The 27835-nt window shown below is 39.2% G+C and overlaps 1 pseudogene; it reads right to left on the reverse strand.

Annotated features, from left to right (window-relative positions):
- Positions 1 to 8204: 8204 nt before the first annotated feature.
- Positions 8205 to 8443, reverse strand: LOC101274755 (40S ribosomal protein S27-like; annotated as a pseudogene).
- Between the last annotated feature and the right edge of the window lie 19392 nt (positions 8444 to 27835).

Consider the following 27835-nt stretch of genomic DNA (forward strand, 5'->3'; position numbering starts at 1 on the left):
CCGTGACTGGCGGGTCACTGAGCATCCTTGGGTGGAGAAGTGACCTTCAAAAGGGAAGTGATGTTGCCTCATCTTCAGTCACAGCTCTGACATGTCTTATTTACTTGATTTTCCTTTCAAAGTAATCTTTTGTGATCTCTTGCTCTCATTCTCTGCTCTGTGTGTTGCTAGTTCCCGGTGACATAATCTTGATAATAAAACCTTTTTGATGCAAACTATAATATATAGGATGGATAAACAACAAGGTCCTACTGTATAGTACAGGAAACTATGTTCAATATCCTGTGACAAACTATAATGGGAAAGAATATAAAAAAGAATGTGGGCTTCCCTAGTGGTGCAGTGGTTGAGAGTCCGCCTGCCGATGCAGGGGACACGGGTTCGTGCCCTGGTCCGGGAGGATCCCACATGCCGCGGAGCGGCTGGGCCCGTGAGCCATGGCCGCTGAGCCTGCGCGTCCGGAACCTGTGCTCCGCAACGGGAGAGGCCACAGCAGTGAGAGGCCCGCGTACCGCAAAAAAAAAAAAAAAAAAAAGAATGTATATGTATGTATAACTGAATCACTTTGCTCTGAAGCAGAAATTAACATAATATTGTAAATCACCTATACTTCAGTAAAAACAAAAACCCAAAAAAGACCTTTTCCTTCTTGGCGACTCAGGCTTCAGGTGACTTGTTGAGCTACTTGTCTTCTTGATGTTAGAGTCTAAAAGATATATTTTTTAAGACAGTGGATGGAAAGTGAGATGTACCTAAAGTGACCATGGGAGTATTTGGGAAGGTTTAGTTTGGGATACCAACTAGTTGTTACCAAGGGCTTCAGGCAGTGGTTAAAAGAAGAGGCTTTGGTGACAGTTGGCCTGGCTTTGAATGCTGGCTGCACACTACATACTAACCCTGGGCTTCTTACTTCTCTGTGCCTCTGTCTTCTCCTCTGTCAGATGGGGATAATAATAGCACCTAGTTGACAGGATTGCAAAGTACATAAGCAATGTCTAGTGCATAGTAAAAACTAGCTCAGGAAATGTTAGTTGTGGTGATGCAAATTCCAAGGTCCAGGCACGGGAGGATGGAATTGGGAACTGTGATTATATGGGAACAGTGACACTGCTGACTCCTGTTCCCCTGTGCCCACCAGAGGGGACCTCTCTTTTCTCCGAGGCACCTTGAGTACCCACTGAGAGAGGGCAGGGATCTGTACCTCGAGTTTGTGGTCTGCCTACAGAGGCTTTGCTCTGTTGGTTGGGCTCAGAGAGCTTATTACTGTGGCATTCAGAATGTGAAATAATAGTTAATGGGGACAAGGGAATTTATGGCAAAATTTAAAATCACTTAGTGACTAATAACTTAGTGCTGTATGAAATCTGTATCTTGATATGCAGGGTGGCTGTGCTATTAACATTTCTGAGCTATTTAGAAGCTGGTTGGATGCTTTCTGTTACACATTCATTTTTCATTTTGCTCTTCCATTGAGGAAAGATCAGTAGGATTTAATAATTGCCTGTCATCTCTGGAAAGATAAGTAAGATAATAGATTATTAAGGGTTATTTTTCATTTTGATGGTGGATAAACATTAAGAGGAATCCTTGCTGAATGAAAACTGTGATTTATTGATTATGATTACAGGATTAATATGAAACCACTCAAATGTTTCTCTGCTCATAGATTCTTTTCCAGTGCTACTGTAGATACGATTCAGAAGGACTATTAGCTATGAGTATTTATTAAGTATTGAATACCTGCTGTCTCACAGGAGCTTCTCCCAGTAGGTGATTTGTAATTGAGCAAATGCAGGCTAGGGGAGGTTGAACAGCTACCCAAGATGTTACAGGTTTCACCTCCTAAGCACATTGTCTTTCTCCCGTACTTTGCAAATCAAGGCTTTTGATACAACTGATTGCTTCTTAAGAAAAAATTATTTTTCAGCTTTAGTAAAATCCAGCCTTCTTCAGGAGGCAGTTCACTATGGTGAATTTGGCATTTGAGTCCTAGGGTCAAAGGCTGGGTTATGGGGAAGAAATTACATAATGTATATGAAGTATCTAGAAGGGACCTGTCACACAGTCAGGGCTTTCTCTTCACGTGGCCTCTGGCTTTGGGTGGGGTGCCCACCGTCCAGTGAAATACAGCAATCAAGAGAACAAGCCAGGGGACTTCCCCGGCAGTCCAGTGGTTAAGATTTTGCCTTCCAGTGCAGGGGGCATGGGTTCGATCCCTGGTTGGGTAAGTAGGGTCATGTGTGCCATGGGGTGTGGCCAAAAAAAAAAAAAAAAAGAACAAGCCAGGGCATCAGATACATCTGAGTCTGAATAGGGCACTGTCTCACTTTGGCAGGAGACCACTTGGGGTGCTTTTGGCTGCAAATAAGAGACTCTTATTTTCAAATGCCTTATACCAAAGGGAATTGCTCAGTGAAGTCTAGAGGTCGAGCCCATTGAGAGGTGGCTGATGGAGGCGATCCATCTCTCTTCTCTGTTACACTTGATGTTTGTCTGTTAACTCACAGCAAGTTGGCCACGGGACTACCGGGCATCACATCTGGACGTGACAATGACTAGAGGAAGAAAAAAGGCCATTTCTTATTATGGTCCTTGCCTACTAGAGAGGAATGTTTTCCCAGAATCCTTTTCCCCAAGAGACTTCTCTCAGGTCTCATTAACCAGAGAATGGTCAAATGCCCATTCCGGAAATAATTACTAATAAAGTGAGAATAACCTCTGCAGCTCAGAGTGGGGTGGCCCCTTGAGGCACGTGAATACCTGCACAAAACTGAGATCCTGTAGAGAGTCAGAAGGAGAGAAGGGATGTTAACTCTTCTCTCTCAGCCTTTATTTCCTCACGTATAAATGGGGGAGCACAACGCTTACCTCACATGACTGTCAAATGAGACAGGCACCAAAGGCCAGCATCAGAACAAGGGCTCACCGTGAATTTGAAGGAGCATGAGACCAGGGCCACGAGTTCCGGCTTCTACTCGTGCTTAGTTACTTCAAGCTGTGCAATTTTAAACAATCTCAGAATCTCCTTTTTCCACTTGCTCAACAGCTATCTTTTGAGACCTGCCATGTGGCAGGCGTTGTTCTGAGCAGCAGATACAGGACATACCTTCCCCATATGTATGTCTGTGCTAATAACTATGATTATAATGTTGCATAGCATGTATGATTGATTAGGTACTCACCGTTGAACACCTGTTGTGTCCCACACTGTAGTGTTCACTCTGTGCCATTATCTTGGATGCTCACAATAGCTTCTTTGAGCAGGTATTTTGTAGTTGAGGAAATACATATAGGAATGTCAGGAGAATAATATCAAGAAGTAGTGGTTGGGGAACCACCTCCGAGAACAAAACTATCCTCAGCGTTTGGAAGGAGTCCAGCAAGGCAAAGTCTGCTTGTCTCTTTCATTCACTAACATTGGAGATATGCCTCCTGGCCTTGGAAGTTGCTAGCTAAAGTATCTTACACATTTATATTCTTTAAATCCATTACTTTTCTGGAAGAATGTTCATTTATTATTATTTTGATCAGTAAAAGACTTGAATGAAAGTATTGATTTGATGAAACACCAAAACAGGAGCTCACTTCTGGTTATTTAGGACATTAAATTTAGTTGATGAAATGTGCAAGAGGAAGTGTGACTTTTCTGAATGAAACCGTCAGTAGTAGAAATAATTTGATTAACTTTATTTTGGTCACAACCATGACCTTTTTGTGGGTTTTTTTTGGTATATAGCTGTTTTTATTTAGAACTTATTTAATTTCTCTCATTATTATAATTTTTAGCATATAGATCTTATATTTATTTTATTAAAATTTCCATAATGATTTCATATGATTGATATTTTTTAAGGCATTTTATTTTAAATATAGGAGTGTGTACATGTCAATACTTTATAGGTCTTACAATGATAGGGAAAGATGTGATTTATTTTATCTTTTTTTAAATTTGTAATTTAATTTTTATTTTTGAGGTAATTTTAGATTCATATGTAATGTTAAGAAATAATAGAGCTCTTCTGTACTGGTAAGATGTTATTCAAAAAGAGAAGGGCATGGAAATCCTGGGAAATTTCAGGCCAACTCAGACATTTTGCTGATAACACCTATAGTGACTTAGACACGTATACTATCAATTGTTTTAAAAGAAAAATCTTTTAGTGTTTTAGTACTTACATATTCTCAAGTAGAATTAGTAGCTGGTTTCTTACCTATTTCTTGATTTAAATGCGTGTAGAGCAACTGTGTGATTTAACAAGGAAGGAGATGCTTTTATGTCTTTTTCAAGTGGCTCATTGAAGTGACCTTTTCCGGGTGGTGGTCAACGTCAGCACAGACATGGGTAATCTTTTCCATGTCAGCAGGTCAGTGCCAGCCCTTTCAGCCTGGACCCCGGGGGAATGATGTGTTCCATTTTGTAAATGACATCACAGTCTTTCAACTGAACAATTAGTCACCCTGCTCGTGTTTTGTCTTATTATGTTTTGTTTTTTGTTAAGACAAATATTTGAAATGTAAGCAACAGCATGTTCCAGGGCAGACGGTGTGAGAGGTTTGGGAGTGACCGTTGGCAGGGACTATGGAAAGGAGAGGCTAGTGGCTACGGGAGGACCTGTGTGCCTGTTTTATCCTGGGACTGTTGCATTAGTGTAACATTTTGTATCACCTTTCGGAATGTATCAAAATGGAAGTTTAGGGCCAGTGGATATGTTGGTTCAAAAATAAGCCAGAGAGAATCTCTGAATGTTACAGCTCTTCAAAGATACTCAAACCTCTTAATTTTGTTCACCCGGAGTCCTGTCTTTTGCTGCGTCTGTTGTCTTTTTCCTCACATTTTTGGTAGTACTGTGGAAAGAAATGTCTTTCTTCTTCCTTGAGGTTTTCAGTCTGCATTGAAGGTCTTGATGGTACCTGTGAGGTAGATAGAGATGCACTCTGCTTTTAGCCTTGGGGAGATTTTTCCTGATAGTCCAGTAGTAATAGCATTTTCCAACCTCATCCTTATGTTTCTTCCTCAAATTATTGTTTTCAGGATAAATATGAGGCAGGCTTGTCCTGCGTTACTTGGGGTCAGCATTTTACTTAAGATCTTCTTCCTTTTTTAACATATACAAGTCAGTTTAAAATGATGCAAGTTTGGTGAGAACTAAGAAATCTATAGCCTGTAGTTGAATAATAGAAAAAAAGTTAAGACAATGAAAAGATCTGCATCCAGCGTTTTGCTTAATTCCCTGTTTATAGCACCTGTTTCTCTAGGTTAGAAGATGAGAATTCTAGAACCTGTGGCACCTGCCTTGTTCCACCAAGACAGAGTAGACTTACTTTTCCAGCAGTAACTTAAGGTACTCTGTGCTTTTCTAAAAACGAGGCATCTCTGTGCTGCCGGTCTGCAAGCTTCCATCTGAGCTGTGGTCCTGCATGCTTGCTGTCAGAGCAAGTTGACCCCTTAAGAAAAGACGCATCCTCAAGAGTAGTGCTGGTGATTCATCTGAGCCCGTTAACAGGACTCTGTATGTCTCTGTGATAGGCAAAGAGGCATGTGTGTTCCTGAACAATGCTAAGTTAAGGCATAAAGTCGATTTTGGTTCCTTTAATAAGAGGAAAGCTCTCTGATAACCTAACTTTATTTCCAGAGTTGGTATTTTAGCTGTAGGCATATTTGGTCAGTTAATATGTACTCTGGTGAGTCAAATAACAGAACTTTCTTTTCTCCTATTTTTTAAGGTATGTAATACAGGGAGAGAAGTAACTCGTCCTGGGTCATAGAAACCCTGAGCAAAGGACGCATAACTTTTCTTCTGTCATCCAGAAAAATATGTGTCCACACCACAGGTTTGCCCTGATCAGTCTATCATCAGGCAGATTCACGCACATCACATATTTGGGGAGCAGCCGAAGAGCAATTATTGACATGAAAAACAAGAGCCGAAAGAAAAGAAAACAAAAACAGAAACAAAGAATTTTTGTGTGTGTGCCAAATGGTGTACCCTTATATTTCCTCTTGTGTTGTAAGACAAAACTGTCTTTTCAGGTGACATCACCCATAGTGGACCAATTTGATTCATTTTCCTACAACTTTTCCATTATAGGTCATTTTTCTTGGAGTCCTACTATAGACATGAACTTATAAAATGTAATCTAACCTATCATGGACGAGTATTTCTTTTCAAGTCTTGTGATGCAAAATAGTAATAGTAATAACGGTAATAAAAAGAAATAAGAAGAATGGTAATATTAGTAATAGCTAACATTTACTTAGCTTATTATATCTAGGCATTGTTCTATATGTTTACATATATTAATAATTGTAAGTTACTATTATTATCCCCATTTGACAGGTGAGGAAACAGAGGCCCAGAGAAATTAAGAAATTTGCCCCCAGTTTTATAGTTGGCAGAGAGGGGTTCAGATATTGCATTCCAGCTGTAGATATTTCGCCATTAACCACTATGCTGTGTTTCCAGAGGTCCTGATTATTTTAGAACATTTGTTTGTTCCCTGTTGCATCATCAGTGAGAGTTTTGCTTTTGTTTGCATCTTCTCAGGTGGTCTTGGTGTTTTGTTCTTTGAGTAGACCCAGTCAACAGCATCTCGTTTCTTGCCTAGGTTCTGAAGAATGTGGGAAATATCAATACAAGAGTAAAGCAGATGAAAGATTAGAACATCACGTTTATTACTGATGGGGGAACCTATCCTTGTGTGCAGCATGTTCCCAAGAGGAAGAAAGGGCAGAGCTGAGCCAGGCGTGCCTACTTTTCCCCAAGTTTCCCAGTCAGCTGGTTCAGGTTGGCTCCTGGGGGTGGCGAGAGTGATGGGGCAGAGGGAGGCCTGCAGTGGGTGGTCAGGGAGAATCCTTCCCAGCAGAAGCCAGGAATGGTGAGAAAGGGCTGTTCTTTAATGTTAGAGATGTGAGTTGATCAAGTCTGAAATCTAGCGAAAAGTTAACATTACTGTTAGAATTAGGAAATGGGACAGGTGGCTATGATGTTTGGGAATAGTTTTATGGTTTGGTGGGAAAATTGCATGTTGCTATAAATATAGTTGGAATCCTGAGTTTGTATTAAATTGCTGCATGTCTCACCTCTCACCGATTTCTAGGATTTAAAAGCGTATCCCTCTGGACCTAGGTCCTGTTGTTTCCTTTCTGTGTCTTTGAAGCGTTTTGTCTTTTCCCTTATGTTTTCAATGGTGTTGCTTACGTATTTTGTTTATTACTGACAGTGTGACCTATTATTGTGCTTTAGAAGGCATTGTTGTCTTAGGGAATGTTATATGATACGAGTAGTTATTCTGTTTATTTAGAAAAACACCTCAGATCTCAAAGCAATTTAGAGACCTCAGAATACAGCCTCTGTATAGGCGTTTTTGACAGAGAACTTAGTAGATTTAGAGAGAACTTGTTCCCTATTGTAATCACCATTTAAGAGTGTTTGAAACAGGGTTGCTACTTTTGGGGGATAGATCAGAAGTGATTATTGGTGAAATGCATTGTGCTTAAAAGTGACAAGACAGTGTAGGAGGCCAGGTTTTAATTTCTAGAGGTGTCATCTAGAATAGAGTGGGGAGGGCGTTTGTGTCGCGTAGTGGTTTAATAACAATTACGTGCAAACGGTAAGGACTTGTACTGTCTAAAGCTTCTGTAAAATGTTATCTAAAACATGTTGCCAAATTCTCTTCCTTTTTCATGGTTTTGGAATGCTGTTTGGTGTATAGCTTGAATGAGAAGCCTTTGGTGACAAGAAGGCAACAGAAGAAAAATAGTGATAGCTAACGTCTATTTGCACTCAACAGTGTGCCCAGAACTGTGCCAGCCACTCTAATTCTTGCTTCTTTCAGTTCTGTGAAGTATTCTGCAGGTATGGAATCACAGGCTTTCAAGGGTGAAGTTACTGCCCCAGGGTCACGCAGCTCATTGGTGATAAAAAGCTGTAAACCCAGCTCTGCTGACATGTTATAACATGTGTCCCTGAAAGGGAGAGTGATGGGTGGTGCTTTATCTACCTGATTTTAATTTGGTTGAGAAAAGAAAGCTGGAAAATCCTTAAATATCCATATGTTAACTGAAAAATAATCTAATACTAGACATGTAGTACTTTATGGACTTTTATGCGTGTTGGAGGTGGATGGTTTTTGTTTGTTTGTTTGTTTTAACCCAAAGTGTGTTTATTGGGACGGTTTCCCATCCATCTTGATTCAGGCTGCCTTTAGTGCTGCTTCCATCTGAAGGAGCATCCTCCGCAAGCCTTGCTTTTCCTCCTGTAGGCTGGCAGAGGACAGTAGAGCAGCCAACACCCAAAACTACTGTTTGTGCATGGCTGAAGACGGTGGTGATCTCAGAGCATCCTGGGCATTTGCGATAGGAATTGGGGCGCTGCACCAGGCGCTTCTTGTGTTTCCTCTTCTCTTCTGGAGAGGGATGAAGGAGATCCTTTGCGAGAGGCATGTTCTCCTGGGGAGGTCATCATTGCCGGAAAGGGACGTGGATGGTTTGATGTTAGTGCTTTTGTTCCTTCTGAATTTCACTGTGTTTGCTGTAGTAAGATTTGTCTGTTAATACTTCCTGAATGACGGACTTTGGTTGAAGGCCTGTGTTCAAGGGCTCAATGGGCAGAGGCATCCTAGATCTCTGTCAGGGAGTTGAAGTAGCTCCTATCCTGGTGGTCCAGCCCACTGGGTGGAAAGAGGCTGGGTTGGGGCACGGAGGCGGCATTTAATGTTAGTGCAGAATTCTTAGGATTCATATGCTGAGCGGTTCTTATTCTGTCTTGATCCACAAAACACAGTGAAATAAAAACCAGAGGGCTTTGGATTGAAGCTTTTTTTCCCCCTCTCTCTATATATTGGTTTGGCCAAAAAGTTCCTTTGGGGTTTTTCCATAAGATGTTACAAAAAACCCGAACGAACTTTATGGCCAAACCAATCTTTTTCCTGAAGTATTGTTGCTTTACAGTGTTGTGTTCATCTTAGATCTATAGCACAGTGATTCAGTTATATATTCTTTTTCAGATTCTTTTCCTTTTTTAGGTTCTTATAAAATACTGAGTAGAGTTCCCTGTGCTATATGTAGGTCCTTGTTGGTTATCTATTTTATATATAGTAGTGTGTATCTGTTAATCCCAAACCCCTAATTTATTCCTTCCCCTCCCCGCTTTCCCCTTTGGTAACCCTAAATTCGTTTTCTATGTCTGTGGGTCTATTTCTGTCTTGCAAATAAATTCATTTGTATCTTTTTTTTTTTTTAAAAGATTCCACATGTGAGTGATACCGTATGATATTTGTCTTTCTCCGTCTGGCTTTGTTCACTTAGTATGATAATCTCTAGGTCCACCCATGTTGCTGCAAATTGTATTATTTCATTCTTTTTTATGGCTGAAGCTTATCACATAAACTGAAGTGCCTCAGTGAACCTCCATGGGCTTCAAATCTAATCACCGTCCCTGCATCCCACACACTGGGCCAGCGATGAACTTGCTGGGTGTCACAGAGCATTTTCCCCAGCACCATCCTGTCTGCTCATGTATAAGAATTGTAGCCTGGCAAAATCCCCTTCCTTTTTTTTTAGAGCTCTGCCCTCTGCCTGTACAATGCAGTCTAGATGCTTTCTTTAGTGTCATAATATATGTTGTTAATTTTAAAGGTAAATAAAATGTTGAAATATTACATTGCTCTAAGAAAAATAACTGAAACTAATCATGAAAAGGGACCATCTTTTATTTATGCTGGTTGACAAACTGAACTGGAAAACGTCAAACTTAAATTGTGGCTAGCATAAACAGAGAGAGGGAAAATGTAACCTTAGTGATGGGTTCAAAACCTTTTAAAATAAATATTTCCAATAGTATCCCTAATACAACCTGATTTATTTAAGAGGGAGTGTTGAATTTAATCTCTCCTCTACATATCACAATTATAGTAGTTTTAGACTTGTTATCCAATCATGTAATGGCAAATAGCTTTAGAAAAAACACAGTAAACACCAAGGGGGGAAAGCGGGGGTTGGGAGGGGTGGTGGTGGGATGAATTGGGAGATTGGGATTAACATATATACATTAATATGTATAAAATAGCTAACTAATAAGAACCTGCTGTATAAAAAATAAATTAAAAATCAAATTAAAAAAAGAAAAATACAGTAAAAGCAACACCCAGCAATCACTTGAAGTGAATAAGTAAGCCTCTTAAAATTATACCTTTTTTTTCCAAATGGAGATAGTTTCAAGGACTTGTCTTTGAAAGTAGAGACATACTCAGTTTTTTAAAAAAACAAGCGTATCTCTTTACCAAATGTAGATTTAGTCCTACCCATGACAGTTGGCTTAATAGAAGTCAGTTGCATACTGGGATGTTTTTATTTTTTAAATGATACCCTAAAACTCTGACTGCTTATAATTTGGAGCATACTTGCTTTTCATTGTATAGCAGTTAAATCTGTGGTAATTTTAAGATGAACGTGATTTTAGTGTGATGATTGGGGATTATGAGATGTGTTTATGTAGCTGATTGAATTGTTTTCCCTCTAAGCCGCTTTATACAAAAAAAATCAAAGAGCTGTATATTTCGCTCATTTTAAAAATCTGCTTTTCCCTGTTTATTTTTTAAGCCAGTTAAATGCCTTTCTGAACAAGAGTGGGTAAAGCAAGTGAATAAGTGCTTTTCAAAACTTCCTGAATACATTTAATTCGTATTGATGAGACGTATGTGAATCCACGATGGAGAGCCCATCATTAGCTTTAGGGGGCGGACGTGGTTAATTAATTAATATCATACCTTTTTGTTTTACCCACATAAATTCCCCCTGAGGCCAGAAGTTTGTTAATTTCTACAGAATGCAGTATATGGCGATAAATACAGAAAGTGCATTTTCATGTTACCCAATGAAGGGGGATTTATGTGGCATTAGAGTGGCCCTGAATGTCCTGTATGAGGCTTGTGTCCATAGCATCGTAGTCATTGCCTAAGTAAGTAGTTATGTGTTGTCAAGCCTTTCTCGCTCCCCACGCCCTCCTACCAGTCTTGTTTCACTTGGCTTTTTCAAAGGAGACACCATGAATACCTATTTCCTTTGCCATGAGTCAGGGTGGTGGTGGACCAATCTCTTAGCATCTCTGGGACTCCTGTGGGCTAATGCTATGAGGCGATAGGAAGCCTGTTAACTCCAGGAGGTGTGAAACAAGGGGAGGTCTTTTCACTGCTGACCCAGTGTTCTGTAGCTTGTTTCTAACTAATTAATTTTAGGTAGCAACTTCTGTATTCCATATGATGTCTTAGTCCGTTTGGGCTGCCATAATGAAATAGCACACATTGGGTAGCTTATAAGCACAGAAATTTATTTCTCACAGTTTTGGAGGCTGGAAGTCTGAGATCAGGGTGCCAGCATAGTTGGGTGAGGGCCCTCTTCTGGGTCACAGCTTCTCATTGTGTCCTCATATGGCAGGAGGGGCTGGCTCTGAGTTCCATGGGATCTTTTTTGATAAGGGTGCTAATTCCATTCATGAGGGCTCCACCCTCATGACCTACTCACCTCCCAAAGCCCCCACCTCCTAACACCATCACATTGGGCTTTAGGGTTCTAACATGTGAATTGGAGGGGGGACACAAACATTCAGACCATAGCATATGAAAAATTGTGAACAGAGGAGAGAAAATTTTGAATGCTAGAAATTAGGCTTGAATGTATTTCAACACTGAAGGCATTTTTGTTTACTGCATCATCCGTAGGGTGTTTGGTATAAGCCGTGCATCACTGTTATTTTTATTAGCTTTCACAGTAGGATAGGATATTGAAGGAGAAAGCAGGAAATCTACAGGAGAAGAGTGTGAAGAGTGAAGAAACACCATCTTGCAGTAGGGCAGGTGTATGTGTTAAGAAGAAATAGCCTGAGATAATTCCTATATTTCCATGAATACTGTAAATTACTGTTTGATGAGTGTCTGTGTTCCAGTTCATTTTAATACCCAAAATGTATTTAACTATATTGTAAGAACACATTGGTAGATGGGAACTTAGACTTTTTTAGAGGTTCATAGATGGCTTTAATCCTTCTTGAAATTCCCCCTTGTGCGAGCATAAGTCCATTGGTTGAACATAACTTATTGTTATTTTTGGGAGAGAAGTTTATGACATAAATGATCATTTTAGGTATGTAAGTAGCTTTTACTTTTTCTCATGATCTTATTCAGTAATTTTGTATTAGTTATTGATGGGTTCTTATTAGGTGACTTTCTATACCCTCCTTCCATTGGGTGAGTTTCTGATGAATGTTTACTGGATTTTTATTCATATTACATGGCTAGAACTTAGCATGTGTGTCGTGCATGAGTGAAGTGTGATGGCTTTTAGTCTCGCCATTCTTAGCTTGGTAGTCTTATACTTCTTTTTTAAAAAATTTCTATAGTAAAGATATATGTATATATTTTTATTGAGGTATATAGTTAATTTACATTGTGTTAGTTTCAAGTGCACAGCAAAGTGATTCAGTTATATATATATTCTTTTTCAGATTCTTTTCCATTATAGGTTATTACAAGATACTGAGTATAGTTCTCTGTGTTATACAGTACGCCCTTGTTGTTTGCCTGTTTTATATACAATAGTGTGTATCTGTTAATCCCAAACTCGTCATTTATCCCCCACCCCACCCCATCCGCTTTAGTAACCATAAGTTTTCTGTGTCTGTGAATCTATTTCTGTTTTGTAAATAAGTTCATTTGTATCATTTTAAAGATTCCACAAATAACTGATATTATATGATATTTGTCTTCTTTGTCTGACTTCCCTTAGTATGATAATCTCTAGGTCTCTCCATGTTGCTGCAAATGGCATTACTTCATTCTTTTTTGTGGCAGAGTAGTATTCCATTCTCTCTCTTTATACCACATCTTCTTATTTATATATATATTTTTGGAGTGTCCCTTGGAATGATATGCCCTTTTAGATATAACTTGTATAGAAATTCTGCAAATCCAAACTCTAATTTAAATGTGACTCAACCATTAACAGTGCCAACTGTAGATACGTAGGTCGATAAGCACATGAACTGCCAATCAAACAAAGCTGGGGGCTTCCCTGGTGGCGCAGTGGTTGAGAATCTGCCTGCTAATGCAGGGGACACGGGTTCAAGCCCTGGTCTGGGAAGATCCTACATGCCGCAGAGCAACTAGGCCCGTGAGCCACAACTACTGAGCCTGCGCGTCTGGAGCCTGTGCTCTGCAACAAGAGAGGCCACGACAGTGAGAGGCCCGCGCACCACGATGAAGAGTGGCCCCCGCTTGCCACAACTAGAGAAAGCCCTCGCACAGAAACGAAGACCCAACACAGCCAAAAACATAAATAAATAAATTAATTAATTAAAAGAAGGCTCAACATTAAAACAAAAAAACAAAGTTGGATTTTCAGCTCTGTCAGAGGTTAACAGTACTACCCTAAAGGTTCAGTAGTCCTTTGCTTTAACCCCCTACCTGGAAACCTGGATCGTACATCCTACTTGACAGTTCTGTGTGATGTTTTGCCACTTAAATAATTACCAGCAAAGTACCAAAAAATGAGAAACATTTTGAAGTTCTAGGTAAGCTGTCTGAAATTTGCAGGAATAATAGCTTTCTGCTCCTACCCTCAAGATCCCCAGAGCCTTCCAGCTTCTAGGAGGAAGGCGCTCTCATATTGAGCCCGCTGAATTTTGCAGTTCCTTCTTTTAACAAGAAAATCTACCTCCCACCATTGATGGAAGCTGATTTTATAATCTCCTACATCTTTGCTTTCTTCAAGACAGTAAATAACCGAAGCCCTACCAGCTAGAGAAAAGAGAACACATAATTTAAATGGAAGAAAAAATGGTACCCAGTTTTTCTTGATTGACTGCAATGCATTCCACTTCAAGTCTGTGTCTTTGCCTCATTTTGTTTTTGTTGGTTTTTTTTTTGTATGCAAAAGATTTGGTGTGAATTCTGCATTTAAATTATTTTATAAATCATTTCATTTGCTGAGAATGACAGTGTCTTGAATTTAGTCAGTAAACGTTTATTGAGGACGCACAAAAGATGGGCCTACTGGTCAGTGCTGGGCATAGGTACATGAAGTCCTAAGTAGCTGACCTTCAGGGACTCATGGGGAACGCACTGAGTATGCATTTTCCTTGCTTATTAGAGCTGCCAACATTTAGTTTTTAGAATATTCTGAAGTAACCTTATCCTTAGAGAAAAACCTTTATTTTTCAGCAAAAGCAAGTCTCCTTTCTGCGTCTGTGACTTTCCTGACAGACACAAATTCTTAGGTAGTAACGTCATGGAATCATAAGTGCCAGATGGAACTTTCAAAATGGATCTTTGAATTTTCTTCTGTCACTCACCACACCTCCTTCATCAACCCTTTGACTCTATCTGGACAGAGTCCACAATACTTGCCAGAAAGCGGCAAGTATTTTATATCTGAAATATCTGTTCAGTGGGAATTGGCTTGTCATTGAATCTCAGGTGTCAAAATAATTTTTTATGTATTCTCTATTGGCATGATCTCAAAGTTCTTAACTGAGAAAATGAATTGAAATATGTAAATTGAAATGTTAATGTAAACATACTCATAATTGTAAATTACTTTTCTTTTTGCTGTGAATATTAAACAGGTGGTGGATTCAAGGGGAATATTCTAGAGACTGGAAAACATTTCCAGGTAGTCTGTAAATGCAGAAATTAAGAACACTTTTTATTCAGTCGCTTTTTCATTCAGTAACATGTAGTGATGGCTTCTCATCTCTAGACATTGCAGCGAATGTAGGGGAATCAAAGTTGGCGTACGTGGCCACTGTCATGAGGAAGCTTACAATTTTGTGATTTTTTTTTTTTTTTTTTTTTGCTGTGCCATGTGGCTTGCGGGATCTTAGTTCCCCAACCAGGGATCGAACACATGTTCTTGGCAGTGAAGGCACGGAGTCATAACCACTGGACCGCCAGAAAATTCCCTTGTGTTGTGTTTTTTAATGCCCAAGAGTCTAGTTAATTTTTAAAGTAGCTTATGGGTGCTGTAAAAATGTATCCTCTCTACTCTAAATGATACAGGTGGTTGAAAGCTCTAACTTACCCCTCCTTGAGATTTGGGGTCCACTTGGTATCTTCTTTGAGGGGTCTTGATTCAGAAGCCCATGCATCCTCTGCACAATTCTGACTGGTTGGTAAAGGATTAGGTTTTACTGTTAGATCTCTTTCTCTCCACCCCAGTCCATGTGCATTGACTTTTCCTCTTTGTATAGTGTTTGCAAAAAAGCAGAATAAACAATTCCAGAGAGTTGTCATTTAAATAAGAGGAGCTTTCCTGCTTTTAGTCAAAGGCCCTGCCCAGTGTACGGAGGTCACTGTCTAGGCCTTCCTGATTCACCTTCTCCTGGTCATTGATAAGCAGTTGTTTCTGATCTGACATCCAACCTCCTGAGAGCAGCCCCCAAAGAGAAATTGCGGGGTAGTCTGATAAGATCATATGTTGGGGGGGGGGGTCCATGCAATTTCTGATCTTGGCGTTAGCAGTCAGATTCTTTGTCTTGCTTGGTTTTATGGTTTCTATCCACTGTAGGGTTGCTTCTCAAAGTGGTTCCTGGATATTAACCCTGAATAATCTGAATTGGGGCACAGTTCCTTCGAAGTAGAGATTGTGGAGTGAACTACTTATTATCTGGTTTTTCAAACAGTTGGAAAAGTTTGGGTTTGGCTACCGCAGTTGGAACATTGATGCTCTCTAAGCAGATGTGAAGATAACAAACTTACGATATCATCGACGTAACAAGGGGTCTAAGAGAATGATAGAGCATTGAGCTACTTCCCCATCATCCTTTAAGGCTGAGCACCAGGTTCATAAAAATAGTCTTTAGGGCAAAAGGTAGGGTATAGATGTGCCACCACTTGAACAGGCAGGTGCTAACTTTTCGTGTGTCATGTGTATGTGTATTTGAGGTGGGAATGTGAAATAAGCCTTGATGTTCAACACATACTTACCTCTATCCCAGTGTTCTTTTGTATTCTATGACTAGGAATTGTCTCAACCCTCCATTCATTCCAGCATCTTCTGAGGGACTCAGATGAGCCCATGTGCAAAAAGTTCTTCCTTCTTCTCCACAGCATCCTATCCTACAACCATTTTCAAACACAACAACAATAAAACACCGAAAACTTCATTTACGAAATGGAGAGATTTTATTTCTAAAGACAAAGGGATGGCTATTATTACCCCTGATACAAGCAGGAAAAGAAAGGATATACCTGCTGTGTTTCAGACACTTGCTAGTTGCTGTATTAGCTCACTTCACGTTTGCCAGCGGTGGTTACTGTGACAGAGTGGATCAGTGAATAGCATTGAAGTTTCCTTGTTTTGGTCTCTTTTTGCTTTATTATTATTTTTTTTCTTGGGACGTGGCAAGAAAGGGCTAGGAGTTTAGGAAAAATGCAGATGGGGCATGTATTTAAGAGGTAGAACAGAGTCTAAGGAACAATAACCAATCTAGAGTTACAAAATGAACTTTAACTTAGGAAAAGCCTTAGGAATCCACAAATTTGTCCTTATATTTTATTTTGTAGAGGAGGAAATTTAGATGTAGGAAAATTCAGTGGTTTCATCCAAGGTTGCACGCGGAGTTACTGGTAGAGAAAGGAAGTCTGAGGTTCTTTTCAGTATAAAAGTAACAAAAAGTAATGAAGATGGCAGGCAGCAGATTCTTTATCCTTTGAGCAGTCAACAAGAGAGAAAGAACTTAGCTTGAGTTTAAGTAATTTAAGATAGTTTTGATGGTAGAAACTCTTAATAGTGGAATGGGGTGCTTTGAGATATTATTTTGAGGAGATCTGCAATCTAAGATGTTTTTGGTTTGGTCCTTTCCTGAAAAGTGGGTGGGGAATGGTTGGAGGCCCTGTGAGTATCCTTTATTTACTATGGTATTCTGTGATGGTCCCGTAGTTCAGAGAATGGTAATGTTGGTAATCAAATATTGATGATTTTAATCTCTCTCTTGACCCCCTGGTCTTGACCTTCTCCAGTATGAGGAGCCACGATGAGGACTGTGGAACCACCAGCTAGATGGACTGTACTGGAATTGTGTTCTTTTGATCTGTACGTGCCCAGGATGTGCAGGTTGATAACAGACCTGTGATTCACGTATTACTATAATTGTTAAAGACCTGATAAAGTCAGCAGTTTTGTATTTATTGATGAAAACTTCTAATGTAGAAATATTATAGGATCTGTAATAGATTTGCAATCGACCTTTGTAGTTAATGTTCGACTTTGTTTTGAGTTGGATAATGAGACATCTTCTCTAGCATATTTCCTAGCATCTGTAAGTCAATTGGGAAAAACAACAGTGAAGGAATCTAAACCAATCAGGAAGAGGGGGATCCAGGAGAATGATCATTCTACGTGGGTCAACGTCAGCCTAATACACTTTTCCCAGTCAGACTTCTTCTTGCCTCCTCTTTCAAGCAGACATATATAAATGCAAAAAAATTATGATGCAAAAGATGGGGGAACTGTTGCCGATATATGGAAATATGTATATGTTTGTTGTTATTCCTTTGAAAAATGTTTCTGAACATACCCAGTGGGGGGTGCCCAGCCTTCAGTGATCAGGCAGCAGTGCACTTGAACAAGGCTCTTAATTTTTCTTTGAGCCGTTACTCCACGATGTAGTATATATACCAAGAGAACATCTCACTTTTTCATCAGCAGTATACTCTGCATGAGTGCAAGGACTCTGAGGAATAGTTAAGATTTAAATAGTCCCAGCGGGGAAGGAGGGAGTTTGGATAAAAGAATATCTTTCTCTTTCTCTCAAGATTTTATCATTAGAGAAGATCATTTGGTTTGCTCATGAAAGCTGCCGTTAGTGCTTCAGCACAGAAGGTCGCAAGTTTTTTGCCTCATAGAGTCTGTTGTTTTCACCTGATGTTTAATTCCCTGGTATCATAAAAGGAATTTGAATCCTAGATTTTTTCAGAAGTTTAGGAGTTCTCCTGCTAGTGTGAGGTCACCATTTGTCCTGTTACTCTGAAGTAAGGGATTGAGAAGATAAATACCATGAATTCTTGCAGATGAGCAGTAACCTCATGGAAATCACTTTAGCACAAGGTCCCCATGGCAATTTCCTACAGAAAATGACTTCCTTTCATTGAAAAGGCATTAGGTTTGAGGTTCTGTGAATTTCAAGTTCTAATGTTGCCACTGCTCTGTTGATTTACTTAGGGTACCGGTAGAAATCTTTCGGATGTATGTGCAGAAATCCAACTCCAACTGGTTCAAGCCACAATAAAGGAGAGATGTGTTGTCTCATGTAATTGAAAGGTCCAGGGTAGGTTTAAATTCAATCATGGGTCTTTCCAGGGATCCAAATGATGCCATTTAGACTGATCCCATTGTTTCTTGGCTCTGTTTTCGTCTTGGTTGGCTACATATGCAGATAGGTTTTTTGCTGTGAGGTGACAAGATGGTCACCTGCAGCTCCAGGCCCACATTCTACTAGCTTTGAGACTGGCAGAAAGAGATTTCTCCTTCCTAAGAGTTCCACTGCTGGGATCGAGTCTCATTGTGCCAGCGGGGGTCATGTTGCTAGGAAGAGGGAAGGTCCTGGCCATATGTGTGACCCCTGCCCCTGAGAGGGGAGGAAGGGCGGAATCACCCCTACCCAAATCACCTGGACTGAGAGTCTGGGAGGAGAAAGTCCCTCCAAAGAGGAATATCAAGATGTCTCACCAGAAGGGGCAGTGATGACTGGGCTGTCCAAACAACAGATTGCCACTCCCTTCAGCTTAAATGTTACTATCCATTTACATTCATGCACAAGGTGGTATTTAGAAATTTAGAAAAAATTGTCTTTCCGCATTTAGTGCTTCCAGTCTGATCCCACAAGTTCCAATGGAGACTCCCTTTTTCAAAGACATTTATAGCAAAGGCTTTAAAGTATGTTTCTCTCATAAAAACCAATGGATTCATGGTTTTATTTAAAAGTTTTAAAATTTTATTTATTTTATTTAAAAATAAATGTTTTTTAATCATTTATTTTTAAAAAATTTATTGAAGTATAGTTGATTTACAGTGTGCCTATTTCTGTTGTACAGCTCAGTGATTCAGTTATACATATATATATTCTTTTCCTATTATGGTTTATCACAGGATATTGAATATAGTTCCCTGTGCTGTACAGTAGGACCTTGTTGTTTATCCATTCCATATATATAGTAGTTTGTGTCTGCTAATCCCAAACTCCCAATCCTTCCCTTGCCCGTGCCCCTCCTCCCAACCATAAGTCTGTTCTCTGTATCTGTGGATCTGTTTCTGTTGTGTAGATATGTTCATTTTTGTCGTATTTTAGATAACACAGGTAAGTGACGTCGTATGGTGTTTGTCTTTCTCTTTCTGACTTCACTTCGTACGATAATCTCTAGGTCCTTCCGTGTTGCTGCAAATGGCATTATTTCATTCTTTTTAATGGCTGAGTAATATTCCATTGTATATGTGTACCACATCTACTTTATCCATTTATCTGTCAATGGTCATTTAGGTTGTTTCCATGTCTTGGCTATTGTAAATAGTGCTGCTGTGAACATTGGGGTGCGTGTATCTTTGGAGTATATGTATTGGGGTGCAAATTATAGTTTTTCTGGGTATATGCCCAGGAGTGGGATTGCTGGATCATATAATCATTCATTGTTTCATGTTTTATCAGTTCTTGTGAAAGGTAACTTGTTTGTATTACAATTGGCCTCTTTGGAGGCCCCTTTGGTTCTGTTGGAATGCCTCTCTTTGGACTTTGGAGATTGTCAGTGCAGAGCTCACCATGCACTGAGCAGCTGCATGAGACAATCTCTACATAAGCTTCTACAGGCAAGCAGGTACCTGTTAATGTGGAAATAAAATTCAGCTCTATTTCCCTATTTGTCAGGGTCCTGGAACAGTGAGGATGTAGGGTTAGCATGTGTACGGAAAAGTTCATTTCCATTCAAACCTAAAAATAGATGGAGATCACAGAGCTGTCAAAAACAAGGCTTCTACGAATTTAGACTCAAGTTTGATGTCAGTTGAGGAGTTTTAAATAATGTATCAAAGTGGGAAGAGAAACTCAACAGAGATAATGTTGTGAAAGGGCAGCGGTGATGAGAAAATCTGTAGATGAATTTTAATTTGGGAAATCTCTGTCTCTTCATAGACTCTAAACAGGTTTATCAGTCCACAGTTGTTGAACATTTCCTTTGACTGCAGAAGTGGCTTTAGTCTGAAGTCACCCTGTGCCATGAGTGCTTTAATCTGTTTTCTTTCTTTGTCCTACTGCTTTGTCACTCTAGTTGACCCCCTCTATGCCAGCAGCATTGTAGCATTGCCAGTCCTATTCATTTTTAGGCAGGCATATTTGCTTTTTGGACAACAGCATTGTTTCTGAAATATTTGAATCCTCAAGTAACATTGATAACTTCTTACTCATTTTGAAGGTAACTGAAACTTCAATTACTTTCATATTTTTTTGACTTGGTGGTTTGCACCCTTTGTCTTACTCTGTTTGATTTGGTTTTTACTCAGAAATAGGAGTACACATGGTGATTTTTTACTTTTTAAATGCTGTTTGTTTTTAACAGTTTGATGGTGATTCAGTGACCATTAGCTTAATTTATAAATTCAGCCAAGCAATGGGTAATTTAAAACATTTGGTTGTCAGTTTTAATGGAAGGTGAATAAAAAGTTTTGTCCTTGTTATTACCCTATTTCTTGCGGGCCTATATATTATTGTGCAAGTGATTATTGGTACTAATTGAAAGATACCTTTTCAAATTTTGTCTAGTACTGGCACTCGTTTAATTGTTGCTCTTATCTCTTTTTTATTTCAATTTGGAAGAAAAGATCTTTCCAGGATTCATAATTTATTATAAACAGTTCTACAACCATTGTCTTTCCTGATTTTTTCTGAGATTGTTTCAGAAGAAGGGAGGAGAGAAAGCCCTCAAAATGATTAAATAGCCCAGGAAGAGTAAGTATTTGAGCTCCTGAAAAAAATAATTGTTTCTGTAAAATCAGCTTTTGAGGTACAGCTCCACTTTTCTTGTCATTTCCTTTGGCTGTGGCGTTTGAAATTACACAGACTTTCATGTTCAGAGCGCCACCCTCCCTCTCTGGCCCATTCATTGCGGAAGGGCTCCTGTCAGGGGTAATTTTTAATAAAAGACATACTTATGGTAACTACGGGGTGAAGGAAACGTTAGGAAAGGACCCCACTCAGATGCCATGGAACCTTGGAGGTGCTTCTGGTAGCTTGGAAGTTTCTTTATGTTCAACAGCACAAGAGACTTTCTGGGGTTGATTCGAAAAGGAGCTCCGATCACAGCTTAATAAGCTGGCTCTTGCTGGCCCTTGTAGATGAGTCTGAAGTGCTCTGCACCCTGGGGGGAACACACAAAAGAGAGACATTCTACAGAACAATGACCCCTCCACAGGGTATTGCCATAACTGGACAAAGGTGGGTGGAAGCTATGGCGGTTGTGGGGTGGGGGAATGATTGCTTTGAAAGGGAAGCTACTGCTGGTTATGCTAAAAGCAAAGATAGAAAATAGAAAGCGTCCAGGGTATCTTAGCTGAGTTTTAAAGTTGAAAGTTACACTGTAAACTAACCTATGGAAAGGCTGAGCAAAGAATTCGCAGGTTTACGTAATGTTCCCCAAATCTTGACTATAATCATGATGCTTATGGGTCTTTGCAGAATCTGATTAGAATCACACAAAGGTGATACATAGTTTGGGAAAGTCCATTTATTTCAAAAGAGAAATAACTGTTTGGGGCTGTATTTCAGTCAGTATTTCACTAAATCATCTTTTGCCAAGATATCTTCAATATGAACTGGGGTGATATTTTCATGGTTTTTACTTCCCCTCATCAGTAATCACCCAGAGAATCCCAGGCAGGAAATTCCTTCTTTCTTTATTCATAAGAAATCTAGTTTTTGCTCGTAATACAGTCTTTTTATTCTTTTTTTTAAAACATCTTTATTGGAGTATAATTGCTTTACAATGGTGTGTCAGTTTCTGCTTTATAACAAAGTGAATCAGTTACACATATACATATGTCCCCATATCTCTTCCCTCTTGTGTCTCCCTCCCTCCCTATCCCACCCCTCTAGGTGGTCACAAAGCACCTCGTTGATCTCCCTGTGCTATGCGGCTGCTTCCCACTAGCTATCTGTTTTACGTTTGGTAGTGTATATATGGCCATGCCACTCTCTCACTTTGCCCCAGCTTACCCTTCCCCCTCCCCATATCCTCAAGTCCATTCTCTAGTAGGTCTGCATCTTTATTCCTGTCTTGCCCCTAGGTTCTTCTGACCATTTTTTTTCTTTGCTTTTTTTTTTAGATTCCATATATATGTGTTAGCATATGGTATTTTTCTTTCTGACTTACTTCACTCTGTATGACACACTCTAAGTCCATCCACCTCACTACAAATAACTCAGTTTCGTTCGTTTTTATGGCTGAGTAGTATTCCATTGTGTGTGTGTGTGTGTATATATATATATATATATATATATATATATATATATGCCACATCTTCTTTATCCATTCATCTGTTGATGGACACTTAGGTTGCTTCCATGTCCTGGCTGTTGTAAATAGAGCTGCAATGAATATTTTGGTACATGACTCTTTCTGAATTATGGTTTTCTCAGGATATATGCCCAGTAGTGGGATTGCTGGGTCGTATTGTAGTTCTATTTTTAGTTTTTTAAGGAACCTCCATACTGTTCTCCATAGTGACTGTACCAATTCATATTCCCACCAACAGTGCAAGAGGGTTCCCTTTTCTCTACACCTTCTCCAGCATTTATTGTTTGTAGATTTTTTGATGATCACCATTCTGACAGGTGTGAGGTGATACCTCATTGTACTTCTGATTTGCATTTCTCTAACGATTAGAGATGTTGAGCATCCTTTCATGTGTTTGTTGGCAATCTGTATATCTTCTTTGGAGAAATGTCTATTGAGGTCTTCTGCCCAGTTTTGGATTGGGTTGTTTGTCTTTTTGATACTGAGCTGCATGAGTTGCTTGTATGTTTTGGAGATTAATCCTTTGTCAGTTGCTTCATTGCAAATATTTTCTCCCATTCTCAGGGTTGTCTTTTTGTCTTGTTTATGGTTTCCTTTGCTGTGCAAAAGCTTTGAAGTTTCATTAGGTCCCATCTGTTTATTTTTGTTTTTATTTCCATTTCTCTAGGAGGTGGGTCAAAAAGGATCTTGCTGTGATTTATGTCATAGAGTGTTCTGCCTATGTTTTCCTCTAAGAGTTTGATGGTGTCTGGCATTGTATTTAGGTCTTTAATCCATTTTGAGTTTATTTTTGTGTATGGTGTTAGGGAGTGTTCTAATTTCATACTTTTACATGTACCTGTCCAGTTTTCCCAGCACCACTTATTGAAGAGGCTGTCTTTTCTCCACTGTATATTCTTGCCTCCTTTATCAAAGATAAGGTGACCATATGTACATAGGTTTATCTCTGGGCTTTCTATCCTGTTACATTGATCTATATTTCTGTTTTTGTGCCAGTACCATACTGTCTCGATGACTGTAGCTTTGTAGTATAGTCTGAAGTCAGGGAGCCTCATTCCTCCAGCTCCGTTTTTCTTTCTCAAGATTGCTTTGGCTATTCGGGGTCTTTTGTGTTTCCATACAAATTGTGAAATTTTTTGTTCTAGTTCTGTGAAAAATGCCAGTGGTAGTTTCATAGGGATTGCATTGAATCTGTAGATTGCTTTGGGTAGTAGAGTCATTTTAACAATGTGATTCTTCCAATCCAAGAACATGGTATATCTCTCCATCTATTTGTATCATCTTTAATTTCTTTCATCAGTGTCTTATCATTTTCTGCATAGAGGTCTTTTGTCTCCTTAGGTAGGTTTATTCCTAGATACGTTATTGTTTTTGTTGCAGTGGTAAATGGGAGTGTTTTCTTCACTTCACTTTCAGATTTTTCATCATTAGTGTATAGGAATGCAAGAGATTTCTGTGCCTTAATTTTGTATCCTGCTACTTTACCAAATTCATTGGTGAGCTCTAGTAGTTTTCTGGTAGCATCTTTAGGATTCTCTATGTATAGTATCATGTCATCTGCAAACAGTGACAGCTTTACTTCTTTTCCAATTTGGTTTCATTTTATTTCTTTTTCTTCTTTGATTGCTGTGGATAAAACCTCCAAAGTATGTTGAATAATAGTGGTGAGAGTGGGCAACCTTGTCTTCTTCCTGATCTTAGTGGAAATGCTTTCAGGTTTTCACCATTGAGGACGATGTTGGCTGTGGGTTTGTCATATATGGCCTTTATTATGTTGAGGAAAGTTCCCTCTATGCTTACTTTCTGGAGGTTTTTTATCATAAATGGGTGTTGAATTTTGTCAAAAGCTGTCTCTGCATCTATTGAGATGATCATATGGTTTTCTTCCTTCAATTTGTGAATATGGTGTATCACATATATTAATTTGCATATATTGAAGAATCCTTGCATTCCTGGGGTAAACCCCACTTGATCATGGTGTATGATCCTTTTAATGTGCTGTTGGATTCTGTTTGCTAGTATTTGGTTGAGGATTTTTGTATCTGTGTTCATCAGTGATATTGGCTTGTAGTTTTCATTCTTTGTGACATCTTTGTCTGGTTTTGGTATCAGAGTGATGATGGTGGCCTCGTAGAATGAATTTGGGAGTGTTCCTCCCTCTGCTATTTTTGGAAGAGTTTGAGAAGGATAGGTGTTACCCCTCTGTAAATGTTTGATAGCATTCACCTGTGAAGCCATCTGGTCCTGGGCTTTTGTTTGTTGGAAGATTATTAATCAAAGTTTCAATTTCAGTGCTTGTGATTGGCCTGTTCATATTTTCTATTTCTTCCTGATTCAGTCTCAGAAGGTTGTGCATTTCTAAGAATTCGTCCATTTCTTCCAGGTTGTCCATTGTATTGGCATATAGTTGCTTGTAGTAATCTCTCATGATCCTTTGTATTTCTCCAGTGTCAGTTGTTACTTCTCCTTTTTCATTTCTAATTCTCTTGATTTGAGTCTTCTCCCTTTTTTTCTTGATGAGTCTGGCTAATGGTTTATCAGTTTTGTTTGTCAAAGAACCAGCTTTTAGTTTTATTGATCTTTGCTATCGTTTCCTTCATTTCTTTTTCATTTATTTCTGATCTGATCTTTATGATTTCTTTCCTTCTGCTAACTTCGGAGTTTTTTTGTTTTTCTTTCTCTGATTGCTTTAGGTGTAAGGTTAGGTTGTTTATTTGAGATGTTTCTTGTTTCTTGAGGTAGGATTGTATTGCTCTAAACTTCGCTCTTAGAACTGCTTTTGCTGCATCCCATAGGTTTTGGGTCATCGTGTCTCCATTGTCATTTGTTTCTAGGTATTTTTTGATTTCCTCTTTGATTTCTTCAGTGATCTCTTGGTTATTAAGTAGTGTGTTGTTTAGCCTCCATGTGTTTGTATTTCTTATAGATTTTTTCCTGTAATTGATATCTAGTTTCATAGCGTTGTGGTCAGAAAAAATATTTGATACGATTTCAGTTTTCTTAAATTTACCAAGGCTTCATTTGTGACCCAAGATATGATCTATCCTGGAAAATGTTCCATGAGCACTTGAGAAGAAAGTGTATTCTGTTGTTTTTGGATGGAATGTCCTATAAATATCAATTAAGTCCATTTTGTTTAATGTATCATTTAAAGCTTGTGTTTCCTTTTTTATTTTCATTTTGGATGATCTATCCATTGGTGAAAGTGGGGTGTTAAAGTCCCCTACTATGATTGTGTTACTGTCGATTTCCCCTTTTATGGCTGTTAGTATTTGCCTTATGTATTGAGGTGCTCCTATGTTGGGTGCATAAATATTTACAGTTGTTACATCTTCTTCTTGGATTGTACCCTTGATCATTATGTAGTATCCTTCTTTGTCTCTTGTAATAGTCTTTGTTTTAAAGTCTATTTTGTCTGATATGAGAATTGCTACTCCAGCTTTGTTTTGATTTCCATTTGCATGGAATATCTTTTTCCATCCCCTCACTTTCAATCTGTATGTGTTCCTAGGTCTGTAGTGGGTCTCTTGTAGATAGCATATATACAGGTCTTGTTTTTGTATCCACTCAGCCAATCTGTGTCTTTTGGTTGGAGCATTTAATCCATTTACATGTAAGGTAATTATCGATATGTATGTTCCTATTACCATTTTATTAATTGTTTTGGGTTTGTTATTGTAGGTCTTTTCCTTCTCTTGTGTTTCCTGCCTAGAGAAGTTCCTTTAGCATTTGTTGTAAAGCTGGTTTGGTGGTGCTGAATTCTGTTAGCTTTTGCTTCTCTGTAAAGCTTTTAATTTCTCCGTCAAATCAGAATGGGATCCTTGCTGGATAGAGTAATCTTGGTTATAGGTTGTTCTCCTTCATCACTTTAAATATGTCCTGCCAGTCCCTTCTGGCTTGCAGAGTTTCTGCCGCAAGATCAGCTGTTAACTGTATAGGGATTCCCTTATGTGTCATTTGTTCTTTTTCCCTTGCTGCTTTTAATATTTGTTCTTTGTATTTAATTTTTGATAGTTTGATTAATATGTGTCCTGGCGTGTTTCTCCTTGGATTTATCTTGTATAGGATCCTTGGATTTATCCTGTATGGGACTCTCTGTGCTTCCTGGACTTAACTATTTCCTTTCCCATATTAGGGAAGTTTTCAACTATAGTCTCTTCAAATATTTTCTCAGTCCCTTTCTTTTTCTCTCCTTCTTCTGGGACCCCTATAATTTGAATGTTGGTGCTTTTAATGTTGTCCCAGAGGTCTCTGAGACTGTCCTCAGTTCTTTTCATTCTTTTTTCTTTATTCTGCTCTGCAGTAGTTATTTCCACTATTTTATCTTCCAGGTCACTTATCCGTTCTTCTGCCTCAGTTATTCTGCTATTGATCCCTTCTAGAGAATTTTTAATTTCATTTATTGTTGTTCATCACTGTTTGTGTGCTCTTCGATTCTTCTAGGTCTTTGTTAAACGTTTCTTGTATTTTCTCCATTCTATTTCCAGGATTTTGGATCATCTTTACTATCATCATTCTGAATTCTTTTTCAGGTAGACTGCCTATTTCCTCTTCATTTGTTTGGTCTAGTGGGTTTTTACCTGCTCCATCATCTGCTGCATATTTCTGTCTTCTCATTTTGCTCAACATACTGTGTTTGGGGTCTCCTTTTCACAGGCTGTAGGCTCGTAGTTCCCGTTGTTTTTGGTGTCTGTCCCCAGTGGCTGAGGTTGGTTCAGTGGGTTGTGTAGGCTTCCTGGTGGAGGGGACTAGTGCCTGTGTTCTGATGGATGAGGCCTGATCGTGTCTTTCTGGTGGGCAGGTCCACGTCTGGTGGTGTTTTTTGTTGTGTCTGTGGCCTTATTATGATTTTAGGCAGCCTCTCTGCTAATGGGTGGGGTTGTGTTCCTGTCTTGCTAGTTGTTTGGCATGGAGTGTTCAGCAATGTAGCTTTCTGGTCTTTGAGTGGAGCTGGGTCTTGGCGTTGAGATGGAGATCTCTGGGGGATTTTCACAGTTTGACATTACGTAGTTCTGGGAGGTCTCTTGTGGACCAGTGTCCTGAACTTGGCTCTCCCACCTCAGTGGCACAGCCCTGATGCCTGTTTGGAGCACCAAGAGCCTGTGATCCACACGTCTCAGAATAAAATGGAGGGAAAAAAGAGAAAGTAAAATAAAATAAAGTTATTAAAATAAATAATAATTGTTAAGAAAAAAACTTTAAAAAACCCCAGAAGAACGGATAGACAGAACCCTAGGACAAATGGTAAAAGCAAAGCTATACAGACAAAATCACACACAGAAGC

This window comes from Orcinus orca, chromosome 14 (genome assembly GCF_937001465.1).
Source record: "Orcinus orca chromosome 14, mOrcOrc1.1, whole genome shotgun sequence".
Lineage (NCBI taxonomy): Eukaryota > Metazoa > Chordata > Mammalia > Artiodactyla > Delphinidae > Orcinus > Orcinus orca.